This window comes from Lathyrus oleraceus, chromosome 1, assembly GCF_024323335.1.
Source record: "Lathyrus oleraceus cultivar Zhongwan6 chromosome 1, CAAS_Psat_ZW6_1.0, whole genome shotgun sequence".
NCBI classification, from domain to species: Eukaryota; Viridiplantae; Streptophyta; class Magnoliopsida; order Fabales; family Fabaceae; genus Lathyrus; species Lathyrus oleraceus.
Window position 1 is genome coordinate 283,544,431 of NC_066579.1, and position 17,380 is coordinate 283,561,810.

Consider the following 17,380-nt stretch of genomic DNA (forward strand, 5'->3'; position numbering starts at 1 on the left):
TTTTTCTATGGCGTAATGCTCCATATGGAATGGAAATGCTACGCAGTTTTGAGGATGCAATGATCACTACATGCAAAATGATGGAAACTCCACTGGGCATACACAGGACGACTGTGCTGAGAAACCTTCAATACAATTCCACTGGGGAAAACCAAGGCAACTGCCGGGGAACCATCCATACAACTCCGCTAGGGGAAAACAAAGCAACTCGCTGGGGAGTAACCGATACAAATCCGCTAGGGGAAGACAAAGCAACTCGCTGGGGAGTAATAAGGCAGCTTGCTACTGACAAAAGTAAAATTGCTGGGGATATCCCAATCAATCCACAGGTAGGATAAACTCCGCTTGGTGAAATAACTGCTCCGCTGGGGAAGATAAACCAGGTAACTCTCTGGGGATAAGGCTCATACAAACCTCAGATACGATAAACTCTGCTTTGGGAAATATCTGTTACTCCGCCGGGGACGACCCACGCAATCCACAGGTAGGATAGACTCAAGCTGGGGATGCACACACTGATCTGATACTGAAACCTGTCCAATCCACTGGCAGGATGAACTCTGCTGGAGAAAAAACTGCTTCGCTGGGGAAGACCTAACCAATCCACAGTTAGGAGAATAGCTTTGTTCTGGGAAATAACTGCTGGAGAAATGCTCACAGGTGACGACCTGCACAACGGAATAACAAATGCCCCCAGGGGGGTACATGGACAAGATACGCTCAAGTGTCCTCAACATTCAAAATGATTTTCAAATGTTTTGATCTTTTGCACGTTATTGTTTAGCCTTCATGTTTTTATATGCAATGTTTATCAAAAATTCGGACGTTTTTGCAAACAAAACAGTAAAAGTAAAAACAAGGGAGCAATTTATCTGAATAACGACTTTTATTGATTGAAAGTGTGCCTGAAAAGGCAAATACATTGGGAAGCAATTCCTAGGAAGAGGTAATTGCGCACAAAAGGAAAATAAACTATCCTAATGGCAATGTGAACAGGGCATCCACTGTTTCCCAATTCTGTTATAACTCATAGATCACCAGTTTTTTCTCCCAACTCCTTGCTTTCTGAGAAGACTGACTGGACCGATCACATCTTTCGAGATGGCAGCTGACGAAGCGTGATGAAGTACAGATAACTCAGACTGTAGTCTTCGCTTTAATCCCTCTTTTGGCTGGACCGCCCTTTCGGGTTTTCAATCCACCGGGATACCCATTTTTGCCTAAGTCGCCCTTGCGGGTTTTCGACTTACCGGGTGTACAAATTCTTTTTATTTTATCCCTAATTTTTGCCCGAACCTTTTCTTTCTGTTTTTGGCTCGCCGGGATGCCCTTTTTTGCCTGGACTCTTTTATTCTTTTTGTCCAGCGGGTCAATTTATGTGAAGTATTTTTTGACTACATCTGAGTTAACAGGGGACGGAAAATCTTCACCATCCATAGTTGTAAGCATCAAGGCTCCACCGGAGAAGAGCTTCTTCACAACATACGGACCTTCATAATTAGGAGTCCACTTGCCCCTGTTATCTGTACCGGGAGGAAGGATTCTCTTTAAAACCAGATCACCAATCTGAAATGTCCGAGGACGCACTTTCTGATCAAAGGCTCGCTTCATCCTTCTCTGATACAACTGCCCATGGCACACAGCTGCTAACCGTCTCTCTTCGATAAGGCTTAACTCATTAAACCTTGTACGAATCCACTCGGCTTCGTCCAGCTTGACATCCAATAATACCCTCAGAGAAGGGATCTCCACTTCAACAGGTAGGACTGCTTCCATACCATACACAAGGGAGTACGGGGTTGCCCCGGTCGACGTACGCACTGAAGTACGGTACCCATGTAAAGCGAAGGGCAGCATCTCATGCCAATCCTTGTACGTAACGACCATTTTCTGCAGAATCTTCTTGATATTCTTGTTAGCCGCCTCTACAACACCATTCATCTTCGGTCTGTAAGGAGAAGACTTGTGATGTTCAATCTTGAAATCTCTGCAAAGCTCTTTCATCATCTTGTTGTTGAGATTTGAACCATTGTCAGTGATAATTCTCTCAGGGACTCCATAACGACAGATGATTTCTTTCTTGACGAACCGAGCAACCACTTGTTTGGTGACGTTGGCATAGGAAGCTGCTTCTACCCATTTGGTGAAGTAATCGATCGCAACCAAAATGAATCGATGTCCGTTAGAAGCAGTAGGCTCAATCTTCCCAATCATGTCAATGCCCCACATGGCAAACGGCCAAGGCGAGTTCATGACATTCAACGGGCTTGGTGGTACATGCACCTTATCCGCATAAATCTGACACTTATGGCACTTCCGAGCATACTTGAAGCAATCGGATTCCATAGTCATCCAGTAATAACCGGCTCTCAACAGTTTCTTCGACATTGCATGACCACCAGCATGGGTACCAAACGAACCTTCGTGCACTTCTTGCATCAACATGTCTGCTTCGTGTCTATCCACGCATCTGAGCAAGACCATGTCAAAGTTCCTTTTATACAGCACATCATCCTGATTCAAATAAAAGCTTCCAGCTAGCCTTCTCAGGGTCTTCTTGTCATTCTTTGACGCATCTTCAGGATACTCTTGAGTCTTGAGGAAGTTCTTGATGTCATAATACCACGGCTTCTCATCAATCGCAACAGACTCGGTCGCAAACACATACGCAGGCCTCTCGAGTCGATTTACCGCAACATGTGGCACATGATTCCACCAATGAACTTTTATCATGGAAGATAAAGTAGCCAAGGCATCAGCCATTTGATTCTCATCCCGGGGGACATGATACAACTTCACCTTCTTGAAGAACGTCAGTATTCTTCTGGTGTAATCTCTATACGGAATCAAATGCGGCTGGTTCGTATTCCAATCTCCATTGACCTGATTGATCACTAGAGCTGAATCTCCAAATATGTGAAGAGTCTTGATCCTCAGATCAATGGCTTCTTCTATCCCCATGATACAAGCCTCATACTCAGCTTCATTGTTGGTGACATCAAACGTCAATCTGGAAGAGAAAGGTATATGAGCACCTTTGGGATTGATCAACATTGCCCCAACACCATTACCATTCATATTCACAGCCCCATCAAACATCAGTGTCCACTTGTCATCAGGATCCGGTCCTTCCTCAACAAGCGGCTCTTCGCAATCTTTCATCTTCAGATACATGATGTCTTCATCAGGGAATTCAAACATCATAGGCTGATAGTCATCGATTGGTTGCTCAACAAGGTAGTCTGACAGAATACTACCTTTGATGGCCTTCTGCGACGTATACTGAATGTCATACTCTGTTAAGATCATCTGCCACCGAGCGACGCGCCCGGTGAGAGCCGGCTTCTCAAAGATGTACTTTACTGGATCCATCTTAGAAATCAACAAGGTAGTATGGTTCAACATATACTGCCTTAGTCGGCGAGCAGCCCAGGCCAAAGCACAACAAGTTTTCTCGAGCAGTGAGTATCTTGTTTCACAGTCGGTAAACTTTTTGCTAAGGTAGTATATGGCATGCTCTTTTCGACCAGACTCGTCATGCTGCCCCAATACACACCCCATCGAGTTCTCGGTAACCGATAGGTACATTATCAAAGGTCTCCCTGGAACTGGAGGAATCAGGATTGGAGGTTTCTGTAAATACTCTTTAATCTTGTCAAAAGCCTTCTGACAGTCATTATTCCACTTGATCGCCTGATTCTTTCTAAGCAGTTTGAAAATTGGTTCACACGTGGCAGTTAGGTGAGATATGAACCTTGCAATGTAGTTCAACCTCCCTAAAAACCCACGGACTTGCTTTTCCGTTTTTGGTTCAGGCATCTCTTGAATGGCCTTGACTTTAGCTGGATCAACCTCAATCCCTTTTTCACTGACAATGAAGCCTAACAGCTTCCCAGATCTCACCCCAAACGTACACTTGTTCGGATTCAGCCTCAGTTTGAACTTGACCAATCTGTCAAACAGCTTTTGCAGATTTACCAGGTGCTCCTCTTCTGTCTGCGACTTCACAATCATATCATCCACGTACACTTCGATCTCATTGTGCATCATGTCATGAAAGAGAGTCGTCATTGCCCTCTGATAGGTAGCACCGGCATTTTTCAGCCCGAATGGCATCACTTTATAGCAGAATGTGCCCCAAGGTGTAATGAATGTCGTCTTTTCCATGTCCTCTGGCGCCATCTTAATCTGATTATAGCCCGAGAAACCGTCCATGAAAGAGAATACCGAGAATTGAGCTGTATTATCCACCAATACATCGATGTGAGGTAATGGGAAATCATCTTTCGGACTCGCCCTGTTCAAATCTCGGTAATCGACACACATTCTGACTTTGCCATCCTTCTTCGGCACGGGAACAATGTTGGCTACCCACGGTGGATAACTGGTAACAGCCAGAAAACCCGCATCCCACTGCTTCTGAACCTCTTCCTTGATCTTGACAGCCATATCAGGACTAGTTCTTCGAAGCTTCTGCTTGACCGACGAACACTCTTCTCTGAGGGGTAGACGATGCACCACAATGTTTGTATCCAACCCAGGCATATCTTGATATGACCAGGCGAATATTTCCACATATTCTCTTAGCATCTCAATCAGCCTCCTCTTGACAGAGTCCTCTAAAGCAGCCCCAATCTTGATCTCTCTTCTGTCGTCCTTAGTACCCAGATTAACAATCTTCAACTCCTCCTGATGAGGTTGGATGACCCTTTCCTCCTGCTTCAGTAGTCTGACCAATTCTGCGGGGAGTTCACAGTCTTCCTCACTCTCCTCTTCAGCTTGGTAGATGGGATTGTTGAAATCATGACGAGGCATAACAGAACTGTTCATAGTGGATGCCAAAAGATCACTTCTACATGTTTAATGTTTTGTTTTTAGAAAAAGATTTCAATAAAGTCACAAAAAACAAAAACATTGCCAGTTTTATTATTTTGAAAAAGTGAAAACAAAAATAGAAAGACAAAGATCTCAAAATTTGATTGCAAAACGTCCTTTATTTATGATAATCATTAAAACACGATGAGGCCCTACAATGAACCACTACGCCTTGGGCAGAGCACAGGGTTTTCATGCAAAAAAACAAAGGAAAATTACTCTGTCTGAAGAGTAACTTGAACCACTTCTTCAGCCGTCCAATTATTGATAGACTCCCCTGGTGCACATGGGCGAATCCAGATGTCCAAATCACAGTCACTGTCACAGTCTTCACCACCGGTTGCAAAGACGTCCCCATGATTCATCAGCCCGGCGCTGGTAAAGGTGCTCGGACCCACACTTTGCTCTTCTCGGAGAGGCTCATAACCAATACCAAACTTGTCTTCCTTAACAGGCAAGTCTACCATCTTGCCCCAGCCCTCAGCCCTACCGGAGTCAACCACCTCCTTGGCTTGCTTGTAAGAAGCAATCGAAGCACCCGGCTTCCTCTGCTCGGCATAAGCCACCTTTTCCAAAGCCACGGTCTCAAATGCCTGGCATAATGTTTCGTGGATTTCGCCATCTACCTCGACATACTTGAATGAGGATAGGTGACTCACCAGAATCTCTTCTTCGCCACACACGGTCACAATCTGACCGTTCCAGACATACTTGAGTTTTTGATGGAGAGTCGACGAGACTGCCCCTGCTGCGTGTATCCACGGACGCCCCAACAGACAGCTGTAGGCGGGTTGAATTTCCATTACGTAGAAAATGACGTCGAAAACTTCCGGACCTATCTTCACTGGCAAGGTAACTTCACCAAACACAGAACGTTTGGATCCATCAAATGCGCGCACAATAAGGTCACTGGGAGTGAGCACAACTCCCTCAACATCAATCTTCTTCAAAATCTGCTTTGGCAGGACATTCAAGGACGACCCGGTGTCTACCAATACGTGAGACAGAACAGCACCCTTGCACTCCATAGTGATGTGCAAGGCTTTGTTATGATTACGACCCTCAGGCGTTAAGTCTAGGTCAGTGAAACCTACACCATGCCTGGTGCTCACGTTGGCCAACACACCCTCCAGTTGGTTGACGGAAATCTCTTGCGGTACGTATGCCATGTTCAACATCTTCAACAAAGCATCACGATGTGCCTCAGAGCACAGCAGTAAAGAGAGTATTGAAATTTTGGACGGAGTCTGGTTGAGCTGATCTACGATCTTGTAGTCACTCTTCTTTATGATCTTCATAAATTCCTCCACGTCCTTTTCAAATGAACCCTCAGGCACCTCCTTCTGAGCTGGTTCTTCGTCAACCACAACCTGTTTGCCCTTAGCCCTAGCAGATGCCTCAGCATTGGCATCTCTCAACGACTGAGGAGCAAACAGTCGTCCACTCCGAGTGAAACCTCCTGGTCCACCAACGTTGTCCACAACGGGACTCATAACCACAGGAGTTTTCACTGGTGCACTGATCGTCACAGGCGCCTGACTTGCTGGCCTCGTCTGATTATCAGCCCTCCGATTGCCGCGGTAAGCGTTATCATACCTCCAAGGAACAGCCCTACTATTCTCAACTGGTCTTCTTTCAGACGCAACGATAGTAGTTGGAGCACGGATGGTCACTAGAGCGGAAATGGTGACTGGAGTACCACTTGCTGCAGGTGCACTTACAACCCCTTGTCCTCGTCCTTCAGCCGGCTTGAAGTAGATGGTGACAGTAGAAACCGACCCATTATCTTTGGCAACCCGACTGAACTGAACACAGCCTTCATCAATCATCTTTTGAATACCAGCCCTCAACTGGTCACAACCATTAGCAGCTTCAACATAGCCCAAACAATCCTCATTACAGCCCGGGTAGACACCCCCCTTCAGCAAACGGCCCTTCACCACTAGTAGAGAAGTCTGAACATCATCAACATTATCCACTAGGTCTTCAGCTTCTCCTTCTTCAATATTGTTCACCTTATGCCCACCATGCTGTGGCATAGGATTGTTCACTACATTGGGTACCGGAGCAAAGTTGATCGCCTTCGCATCGATCAAGTCTTGAACCTTGTGCTGCAAAGCCCGGCATCTCTCAGTATGATGGCCTGGTGCCCCAGAATGAAAGTCACAGCGGACGTTCGCATCATACCCAGGCGGCAATACTGTTGGTGGAGCCATGGTACGCAACTCCACAAAACCTAATCTGAGTAACTCAGGCAGAAGCTCAGCATACGTCATGGGCAACGGGTCAAATCTTCTATCAGGCTGCAACCTCTGCCTCGGCTGATAAGGACGTTGCTGCTGTTGTTGTTGTTGTTGCGGTTGTTGAACCCTTTGTTGTTGTTGTTGACGAGGCTGTGGTGCAGGAATGGTCACTACAGCAACTGGACGATACTGTTCTCTATTCACAACCCCTCTATACACATTCCCTCGGTGAACAGCATTGGTCTCTCCTTCTCTACGGCGAGGTGCCCCAGAGAAAGGTTTCTTCGATGACGAAGAAGAACCCACATCATGAATTCTGCCAGCCTTGATTAAACTTTCTGTTCTCTCGCCACAGATGACGACATCAGAAAAACTTCCGAATGGGCAACTTCCCATCCGGTCCATATACACACCTTGGAGAGTGCTGATAAACATATCTGTCAACTCCCTTTCCAGCATAGGGGGTTGAACTCTTGCAGCAAGCTCGCGCCATCTCTGGGCGTACTCTTTAAAGCTCTCATTGTTTTTCTGACATAGACTCTGCAGCTGAGTCCGGGTTGGTGCCATATCCATGTTATGTTTATACTGTCTGAGGAATGCTTCACCCAAGTCCCTCCAGCATCTGATCGAATCCCTCTTCAACTCCATGTACCAGTCCAAAGACGCCCCAGATAGGCTGTCTTGGAAAAAATGCATCCACATCTTCTCGTCGTCAGTATACGCCGAGATCTTTCGATAGTACGCTTGCACATGAGTGCGAGGACAGGAGGTACCGTTGTATTTGTCAAAGGACGGTGCTTTAAATTTGTGCGGGATTCTCAAGCCTTCAACCAATCCCATATTAGTAACATCAAAACCGAGGGAGTTTTGACATTCCATAGCCCGGATCTTCTCAGCAAGGGCCTCAACTTTACGATCTCTCGCATCATTTCTTCCCAAAATATCTTCATCTTCGCTGAGCAAAGTAAACATATCCTCTTGTCTGTCAACAATCGGAATTCGGTTACGGGCCGGAGCATGGATTACCCTGGCATTAGCAGCATCTGGAGCAATTGGTTGACCGTCAACTCGGATACCCCTCAACTCTTCACCTACAACATAGTTGTTGACATGCACAGCAGCAGCAGGAGTGTCATGGATTGGGTTTCCTTCTGGCAGAGGTGGATTGACTGGTGGCACTGTAGCTTCTTGTCTCTGAACTAGAGCTCGGAGTTCTTCTTGTCCTTGCGCAACCCCTTGCATCATATGTATGAACTGGGCCATGTTAGCCCTCATCTCTGCTAACTCAGCTTGTACTTGATCCATATTCCTTTGATGGTTGAGTCTCGTTGAGTAGCGGTGCGGTCTCTGATCAGCTATCCTGCCTAGGACAGGAACCAAAGTGAGAAGTCGCGTCCCCAAACATGTCTGTAATGCAAAGATGATATGTGCATGATATGCGTATGATGCGGATGCTATTTTATCATGAATGATCCTGGAAAGGATATGAGTATGTGAGTTAACTTTTTTCTTTTTCATGCATTATTATTTTTTTGGAAAATAAACATGCTATTATGCAAATGATGCAGCCAAGACTGGCAGGTTGTGCATCTCGGAACACAGGATCGAAGTTTCGGCTCGAACTCTGATCACAACCATCTGAAACCCAAAGTCAATCTGATCAACTGGCATCTGAACCCATTCTGAGGAGCCAAAACACTATCTGAGCGAGTACCCTCAAATTCAGCCCAGGGATCCGAAATAAACGGAACCCTCCGATCAATACCAGGGTCAAACCTCCGGCGTCCAGAAATAACGATCCATAAATCCGACTCAAGATCATCAACACGGCATTACTGGCAGAAACTGTATCTGTAGAGATCAAACCCTCCCCTCGCTGGTAGGTTCTAAGAACAAGAGTTTGTCAGCTTCAGCCCTTCAGTCGAGAATAATACGTTTACCACTAAAGGTTTGGCATTATTACGGGATAAAAGACCTCTGCTGACTCCCCTCAACAGGATATCCTAAAGCAAGTTCCCAGTCTCGGGGTCCTCGGATTGAGCAGCAAGAATATGCCCACCAGAGCTAACATAATCACGTCTCGGAGGAGAGGCCTCGACTGAGTTCTCGGGAAATGGTCACCAGAGTCGACGATTTCTAAAGGAATATCTGTCGTTATGGAACACCCATAGGACAAAATATATCCAACAGAAACCTCGTCTGGAATGTGGGTCTCATGAACGACTTATCATAGCAACATGCCACGCAAGCCTCATGACTATCCACTCTAACACCTATGTGTACAATCAAGCCTGGGTAGTGGGCTTCACTCAGAACATCCACCCCAAATCGGAGGAACCAACCTGTACAGAATCCAACATGATGCCAGTATGATGCATGCAAACAGATGTGCAAACAATAAATGCAAACAATAAATGCAAACAATAAATAACATGAATGCAATAAATAGCAGCAAACAGCGACCAAAACCCTAACCTAGAAAGCGCTAGGAGAGACTCGCTTAGGGAAGATGGACCAGCACAGGTCAACTTCTCTATAGTCCCCAGCAGAGTCGCCAGCTGTCGCATTACGCGAAAAACCGGCGGGAAAACAAGAACAACAGAGCCGCCACCGTGCGTTATTTATCCCAAAAGAGGGAAAGGAAATGCTCGAAGTAAACCTGGAAAGAACATGGTCTCGCGACCAAAGAGAATGGGATCGGGAGTCGGTTATGCGAAGGGAAGGTATTAGCACCCCTACGCATCCGTCGTACTCGACGGGATCCACGCACAATAGGAAGGAAAATGGTTGCTGAAAACGCTGCTCACAAACACACTAACTGGCTGAAAGAGACACAAGAAAACAAACAAGACTGAAACTGAAACTGACTCGGCAGGATATCGCATCCTGGGCCTACTTAGTCTATCAGGCATAGACAACATAGTCGAAGTAGTTCGAACTGGGAAACGACACATGCTCGCTAGGATATCGCATCCTATGCATACGTATCTCCTTTGGACGAAGGAGAATCAGAGCATTCGTAGCTCGGCTGACACGCACACAAACAAACACAGGCAAAGGCAAACATGGAGCCTGAATGCCAATCACTGGGCTTACATCAGCATCCGAACCAACAAACACACACAGGAAACCAACTGCCAATCGCTGGACTTACGTCGGACTCCAACCAGAAAAGGAGAAACAAACTCACACAAACAAAACAAAAAGGGCGCCCGGAGAGATCAACTCATCTCCTGCCTACGTACCTCATCTGGTATGAGGATCAGGGCGACGTAGTTCCCCTACGGAGGGAAAAAGGACTAGCCTAACCAGATAACAGAGGGAGACACAACACTAGGGAGACTACGACTCGAGCCTAGGTGTTGTCATGCAAAGTCGTCCCTAAGTTAAGGTTTCTAGCTAACTTGCACAGGAAGCAAGCCTATCCTAAACATGACTTGCACAGGAAGCAAGCCACACCTAACCTAACTTGCACAGGAAGCAAGTCAAACAAACACACAAGCACAAGTAGCACACACTATATGCAAGCAATGGGCTCAAACAAGGTTAGGTTTTAGTCGAGGGGTCATATCAACCTCAACAAACAAACCACTGGAACTGGGTAGTGTTAGCTCTTAACCTTGCCATTGAGGGGCTAAGGTGAAGCAGATGAAAGGTGAGTGAAGATAGGACTTCACAGCTCTGATCCCTGGCCTGGGAGAGCTTAAGACAAGAATGTGTGGGTTCAGAAAGTGGGAACCCTTCTACACATTTGAAACTGACTCAACTGCACAATTGTACAAGATCTTGGGTTTGTATCTGCAATGCATCAACACAGTGGTGTGAGCAAAGCAGATGACACACAGAATAGCAGGGGATAGGTTGCATATCCCTTGGGTTCTGCCAATTGCCTCTTCACTTAGGAGGTCTTTGACTTTATACAAGGACAAATTGTAAACAATCACAAACATTGCCTCTTAAGGAGGACTTCAGACAGTTGCCTGGCCAAGTAACAGGCCAGGTCTTCCAGACTACATGAAGTAAAGAAGTTATACCTCAATGAAAATTGCTCTTAAGCAAAGCAAAGCAAAGTTCACAAGGAACTATAAGCAACTAAGAGTACCTGAAACCAGTCAGACAACATCAGTATACAAGTCAAAGTTAAAGCAAAAATGAGATAAGGATCAACAGTCTACACAATCAGTTTAACTGTGCAATGCACAAGGCTCAAGGCATATGGGCCAAGCAAGCTACAAAACAAACAAGTTAGTCATGATAATCAATCAAGCATCAATCAAATTGTATTGATCTCTCTAAGGCAACTGCTTCTTATCCTGAAAAAATGAACTCAAACATGAGCAACAGGACCACTAGGACAAGCCTAGGGTCAAAAGGGGATGAGAAAGTCAAAACAGCAAATGGCAAGTGTCCAAAATCAAGTTCAAATAATCAAGAAGCAAACTCAATTGGTTCCACAATCATATCATTCATCATCATGATTTCATAAACAGATTAGGTCAAAGCATGGCATATGGAAGCTCATAGAAGTCAACAGCAAGACTTAACTCAAAACCAATCATAAACAATTCCAAAAATTATCAAATAATTCATGATCAAACATCATCCATAACATGATAGGCACACCAAATTTCAGCTCAATTGGATCATGGGAAGTAGGGAAATGAAAATCAGAAAGGCAGGGCAAGTTCAAACATGCTCAAAGAAGTCAACCAAACATGCACCAACTTCAATAAATCATAAATCAGTGACAACATATGAGAAATGAATGGGACTAAAACCATGATAAACCTTTAGATGTCTACTAATCACATGTCAAATTTAATGTCCATCCAATAATGTATGAGAATTTCACAAAACAAATGGCATCAAGTGCCACAAAAGTCAACATTTTGGTCAAACAGGGGAGAAATTATCAATCAAATAAAAAATGCATCCCAAAATTCCAGAAAAATTCATACACATTCTCAACATCCATAAGCATGTTCATGCAAAAAAATCAGACCAATTTGAGTTCATTAGGCAAGGTAAATAAAATCATAAAGTTGGACATCAATGGTGTGACACAAATTGTCACACCCTAATTCAAAAAATCATAACTCACAAACCAGGGATGATAAATTCATAAACTCTATACCAAAATCACCATGAATGTGTCTAGTTTAAGCACAAAAAATTTCAAATCCATTGGATAAAGCATCATCATTTCACAAATGTTTTGGCAAAGTGTACAAAATATGAGCACATGTCACAAACCCTAGCACAATTAAAAATCCATTCATCAAAAAAATCAGGAAAAATCATGATAAATAAGTAGAGATTGAGATGAACAAAATGCAAAAAGTCTCATGAATTTTGGATTAACAATGGTTGACTTACGATTTTTGTAAGATGAGTGCATAAAATGGAATAAGAATTAAAATGAAATTATTTAAATGAATTAAAAAGAGGAACCGGTGGCATTATGGTAATAACGCGTTTCTTTTAATGAAACGCTGCGTAGTGAAGAAAAACGTGGCATGTGAGGATTTGTGCATGGCTATGTAACAGTGTTCATGCAGATGCGGGTTCCAGCAGGCAAAATGCATTTTCTGGGTTCATGGAAAATTAGGGTTTGTACTCACTGTTCATCGTCATCATCAATCAGCATGAAATTTTTCGCCCAGAAATTGAAATCACACATATCATTAGAACCAGCAAACAACATACATCATAAATCCAACCATCATTTTCATGGAATCGAGCTGAACAATAAGAGATGTGCAAAAACATATTCACATGCCAAACTTTAAGACAACATATCTTTCAAATTACTAGACCATTTTCAGTGTTTCAAAGCTCAACATGTTCATGGCAAGGAGATCTATCTAATGCATATCATGGTTTTGTAAATAGTGAAAATCGAAAACTCACCAAATCTGCAAAGCAGTGTCGATTCAGGTGTTGTTTGGTTGTTTTATGATGAAACAGATGTTGCTTTGAGTTCCAAATGATGAATGCTTGAAGACTTTAAGCTCAACAATGCTTGAAATGGCTCAACTCGAGGACTGCCATGGATGAGTTCTTGATGTAGCAGAGCTGGAAGATGATGTTACAGCTGGGAAACAAGGCTTGAAATGGGCTCAAAGATGATGGTAAATGATGGAGCAACCAACCTTAGCTCGAAACCTTTAGCAATTTTCAGCCAAGTTTCAAAAAATGGAAAAATGAGAAATTGAGAGAACAAGGGTTGTTCTCTGTTTAGAATGTGGCTGCTAGGGCTTCTGCAGAAAGAAAATGTGATATATGTATGCTGTTTAAGTTTGCTAAGCATGATTAAGTTCTGTGGTAATCCAAATTTGGTTAAATGAAGCTTTTGGACCATTTTGCTAAAAATCCACCAATTTACATGGAGGTGCATGAAAGTGCACGAAATTGGGCTTCCAACAAAGTCTAAATATGATATCTGAACTATTCCAATTAGTAAAAGTGATTGAAAATGGTTATTTTGAAAAGTCAATTTTTCACTTCACTTAAAATAATTCAAGTTACTTCCAAAAGTGCCATTTTGATTGGTGATGTTTTGGTGAATGGTGATGACAAATTTGGAAAGAGGGCATCAAATGTGACTTGTTGCAAAAAACCCCACCCAATTTGGCCAAATGGTTTGAGAGATATGGCCTTCTGAAGTTCAAACATTTTTGAGAATGAATTGATCATAACTTACCAACCATACATGGGAATTGAGTGTTCTTGGACTTTTTGGAAATGGGAGAACAAGATCTTCAACTTTCATGTTGGGCAAAAATTAATTTGAAGCTTGTATCATGATGTAATTTTGAGGATCAAGACTTTCCATTTTTGGCAAATTCCAATTACAGGTCAACTTTCTATTTTTGGAAATTTCTTGTCTGGCTTCAAATTCTTCCATGATGATGTTTGACATGTTATATGAGGCCTATATGGACATGAAGGAACCCTCTCAAACCAATTCCCACCATCAAATCACTGATTAAATGCACAGTTGACCAACAGTTGACCATAGTTGACTTTCTAGGGTTTCTAGTAGACTGCACACTCACTGATGACTTCTGAGCAATCAAACCTTGACCAAATCACTTCAAAAGGACCCCTAGGTCATGTGAACATGTTGGACCAACCCTAGGGCCTTGTCTCATTGAGAAATGCACTTGCTTGCTTGATTGACTGACCTCCTGACCAGTTTGACCTAATCTGACTGATGATCTTGCACTTGGGGCAAAGGACAATGCAATGCTATGCAGTGGACTATGTTAAATGTTATGACCTAATATGAAAATGTATGTACAATGAGTAGGTGCAAATTTGAGGTGCTACACTAGCTGCTACGAATGAAGGCTTTGAGTGTGAGAGAGAGAGAGAGAGAGAGAGAGAGAGAGAGAAACGAAATTGCAACTGCACAAATGCTTCTACACAAGTGTTCTATTTATAGAACCACTTGTGTGGGCTGCAAGCTAAAAAGCCCACTCAAGTGTATGTGGCCCATATCTTATAATATGCCAATATCACTTAAGCGCGTGGTACCTTACCATATTTCGTATTCTACTTAAGCACACCGTACCTTACGATGTTCTACAATTCACTTAAGTGCACCGTACCTTATGGTATTCCTTAGTTACTCTATCTCTCATCAATCCGTCCTTTTGTGTGTGACCCTGTAGGTTTTCGCGACATTGGCAATTATATTAAATCACGTATTTAACATAATAAACAGTGAGCGGTATCTAGCAACACATCACTGCTACCCAAGACACGAAAATGTCATGTGATCTGACAAATCCTTCTATGATAATATTTATGTGTATAATTACCCTTTTGCCCTTATGTCTATATTGAACACAAGGCATAGACCGTGTCATCCTTGTCCATTTCAATATTGGGCCCATAAACATTTATCCTGTTACGTAGGATGGACAAATTCCATCTAGGTCACTCATGTCCCTTAGCATGCTTCGTGGAGTACCCATCAACTGTCTTTATGGCCATCCAGTTACGGATAACGTTTGATCAGCAATAAGGCACTCGACTCTACATCTAGGGTCCATAGTGGTTTCAGGTCGAAGGGTGGTATACACCATTATCACCATGAGAATAACTTATGACACTTTGCATAACATTCTATATAGTATTCTCATAGCGGGTCAATCCAGTATAAATATTACTATTAATATCCATACCTATGTTTAAGACTTGATAACTCCTTATCCATGATCCATGAGATGTGATCATCGGTCTATAAACATAATAATCTTCATGCTTTAATGTTATCCCACTTCACAATAAAGCTCGACTACGGATACTTTAAGAATAATGTCCTTATGTTTAATGTGATCTCATGATTAAGTCACACTTGATACATTAAACGAACTATCTATTCTAGGGACTTTATTAAACAAATATAATAAAGAAAAATCCTTTTATTATTAATAAATAATTAGATACAAGTACCAAAAGTATTGGCCTCTAGAGCTTACACCAACAATTATGACCAAGATAGTTATGATACTTACAAAACCCTCTTTTCTGTCTCTATTCTAATGGTGGTATTTTAGTACCAGGAGGTACCACCATTTGACCATCTTTGACCAACAAGTCAAAAATTTCCTCACATTTCGACACATCAAAAGTATAAGTTTTCGAAGGAAATTTTGGGTTGTGTTCGACAGGATTTTTTCCTTGCGCAGGCAGCAATGATCGACACTCATAGGCGGATCCTGGCTTTAGTTCAGCCACGTTGATTTCTAATTCGGTCGATGAAGCATAATCAGCCTCACGTATTGGGTCTGTCGCGTCGTATTCGACAAACACTACCTTTTCTTTCTTAGACTTATTGTGCCTAACTTTTTCTAACCTTAGCCATTCTAGATGTCGGACTCTATCAGCCAATTGTAACATACTTTTCACAAAAGTTGGATCTATTTTCTTCCTAATGGAATAATCTAAACCTCCTGCGGCTATTTGAACTAGTTCGTGTTCTGGCACTTGCGTAAAACACCTAGCCTTTAAGGACCTAAAACGATTCAGATAATTGTCGATGCTCTCAGCAAACCTTCTCTTGATACTAGACAATTCTGCCAAACTAATTTTGGAGTGTCCTTCGTAAAACTGTTCATGGAACTTATTTTCTAATTTGGCCCACGAGCCGATTGAACTTGGGGCCAACGAAGTAAACCATGTGAAGGCAGCCTTAGTCAGAGAGGAGGGAAAGTTTTTTACTCTCAAACATTCATTATGAGCTAGATCCCCTGACTCTGTTAAGTATCTGGCAACATGTTCTATTGTCGATTCACCAGACTCTCCCCCAAATTTAGTGTACTTAGGCACTTTCATCCCCCTGGGCGCCTCGGCTTGGAGAATAAACTCAGCTAACGGGGAGGCGTACAATGGCCTTTGCAATGTAGCACCGATGCCATTTCTCGCCATAATCCTTTCGATAATAGTTGTCAAATTATTTTCCACTGCTAAGTCTTCTTGTCGATGTTGATCGATAATTTGATTAGCATCCTGGTGTCGGTTCACCATTACCATCTGGTTACGTCCGGCGACTCCTGATTCGACGCCTTGATTTTGAAGGGGTCTAATGATTTGTCCTTCGTGGAATGTCTCTTCTTCTGCTTCCCTTATCTCCATCTGCATAGGAACAGTCGGTCTAATCACTTGTGTCATCTCTCGAGCCAGTGCCCCCAGAAAATTGCACAAGCGTGTCAATTGATTCGCCACCTGCCTATTTGTTTTAGAAGATTCTTGTATTACTGGATTAAAGACTGTGTCCATCTGGTTGGTCAACATGTTAACCAATTCATGGTTACTATCGTCCATTTGTTGTCTCAATACCGCTACTGAAGTGTTCGACAGCGGCATGGTTCTGTTCTGAGTATTATTCCTAATGTTGCCCCCTGTCGCATCCGCGAAAAACAACCGGCGGGCTAAAACGAAAACAACACAGAGCCGCCACCGTGCGTTGTTTATCCCAAAAGAGGGAAAGGAAACGCTCAGAGTAAATCTGGGAAAAGCATGGTCTCGCGACCAAAGAGAAAGGGTAAGGGAGTCGGTTACGCAAGGGGAAGGTATTAGCACCCCTCACGTCCGTCGTACTCGACGGGATCCACGCTCTAAAAGAAAGAAAAGGTTGCTAAACAAACATCACACACACACTCACCGAAGACAACACAGGTGGGGTTAAGAGGAAGAGGGCTCGCTAGGACATCGCATCCTATGCCTACGTATCTCGTCTGGAACGAGAATCA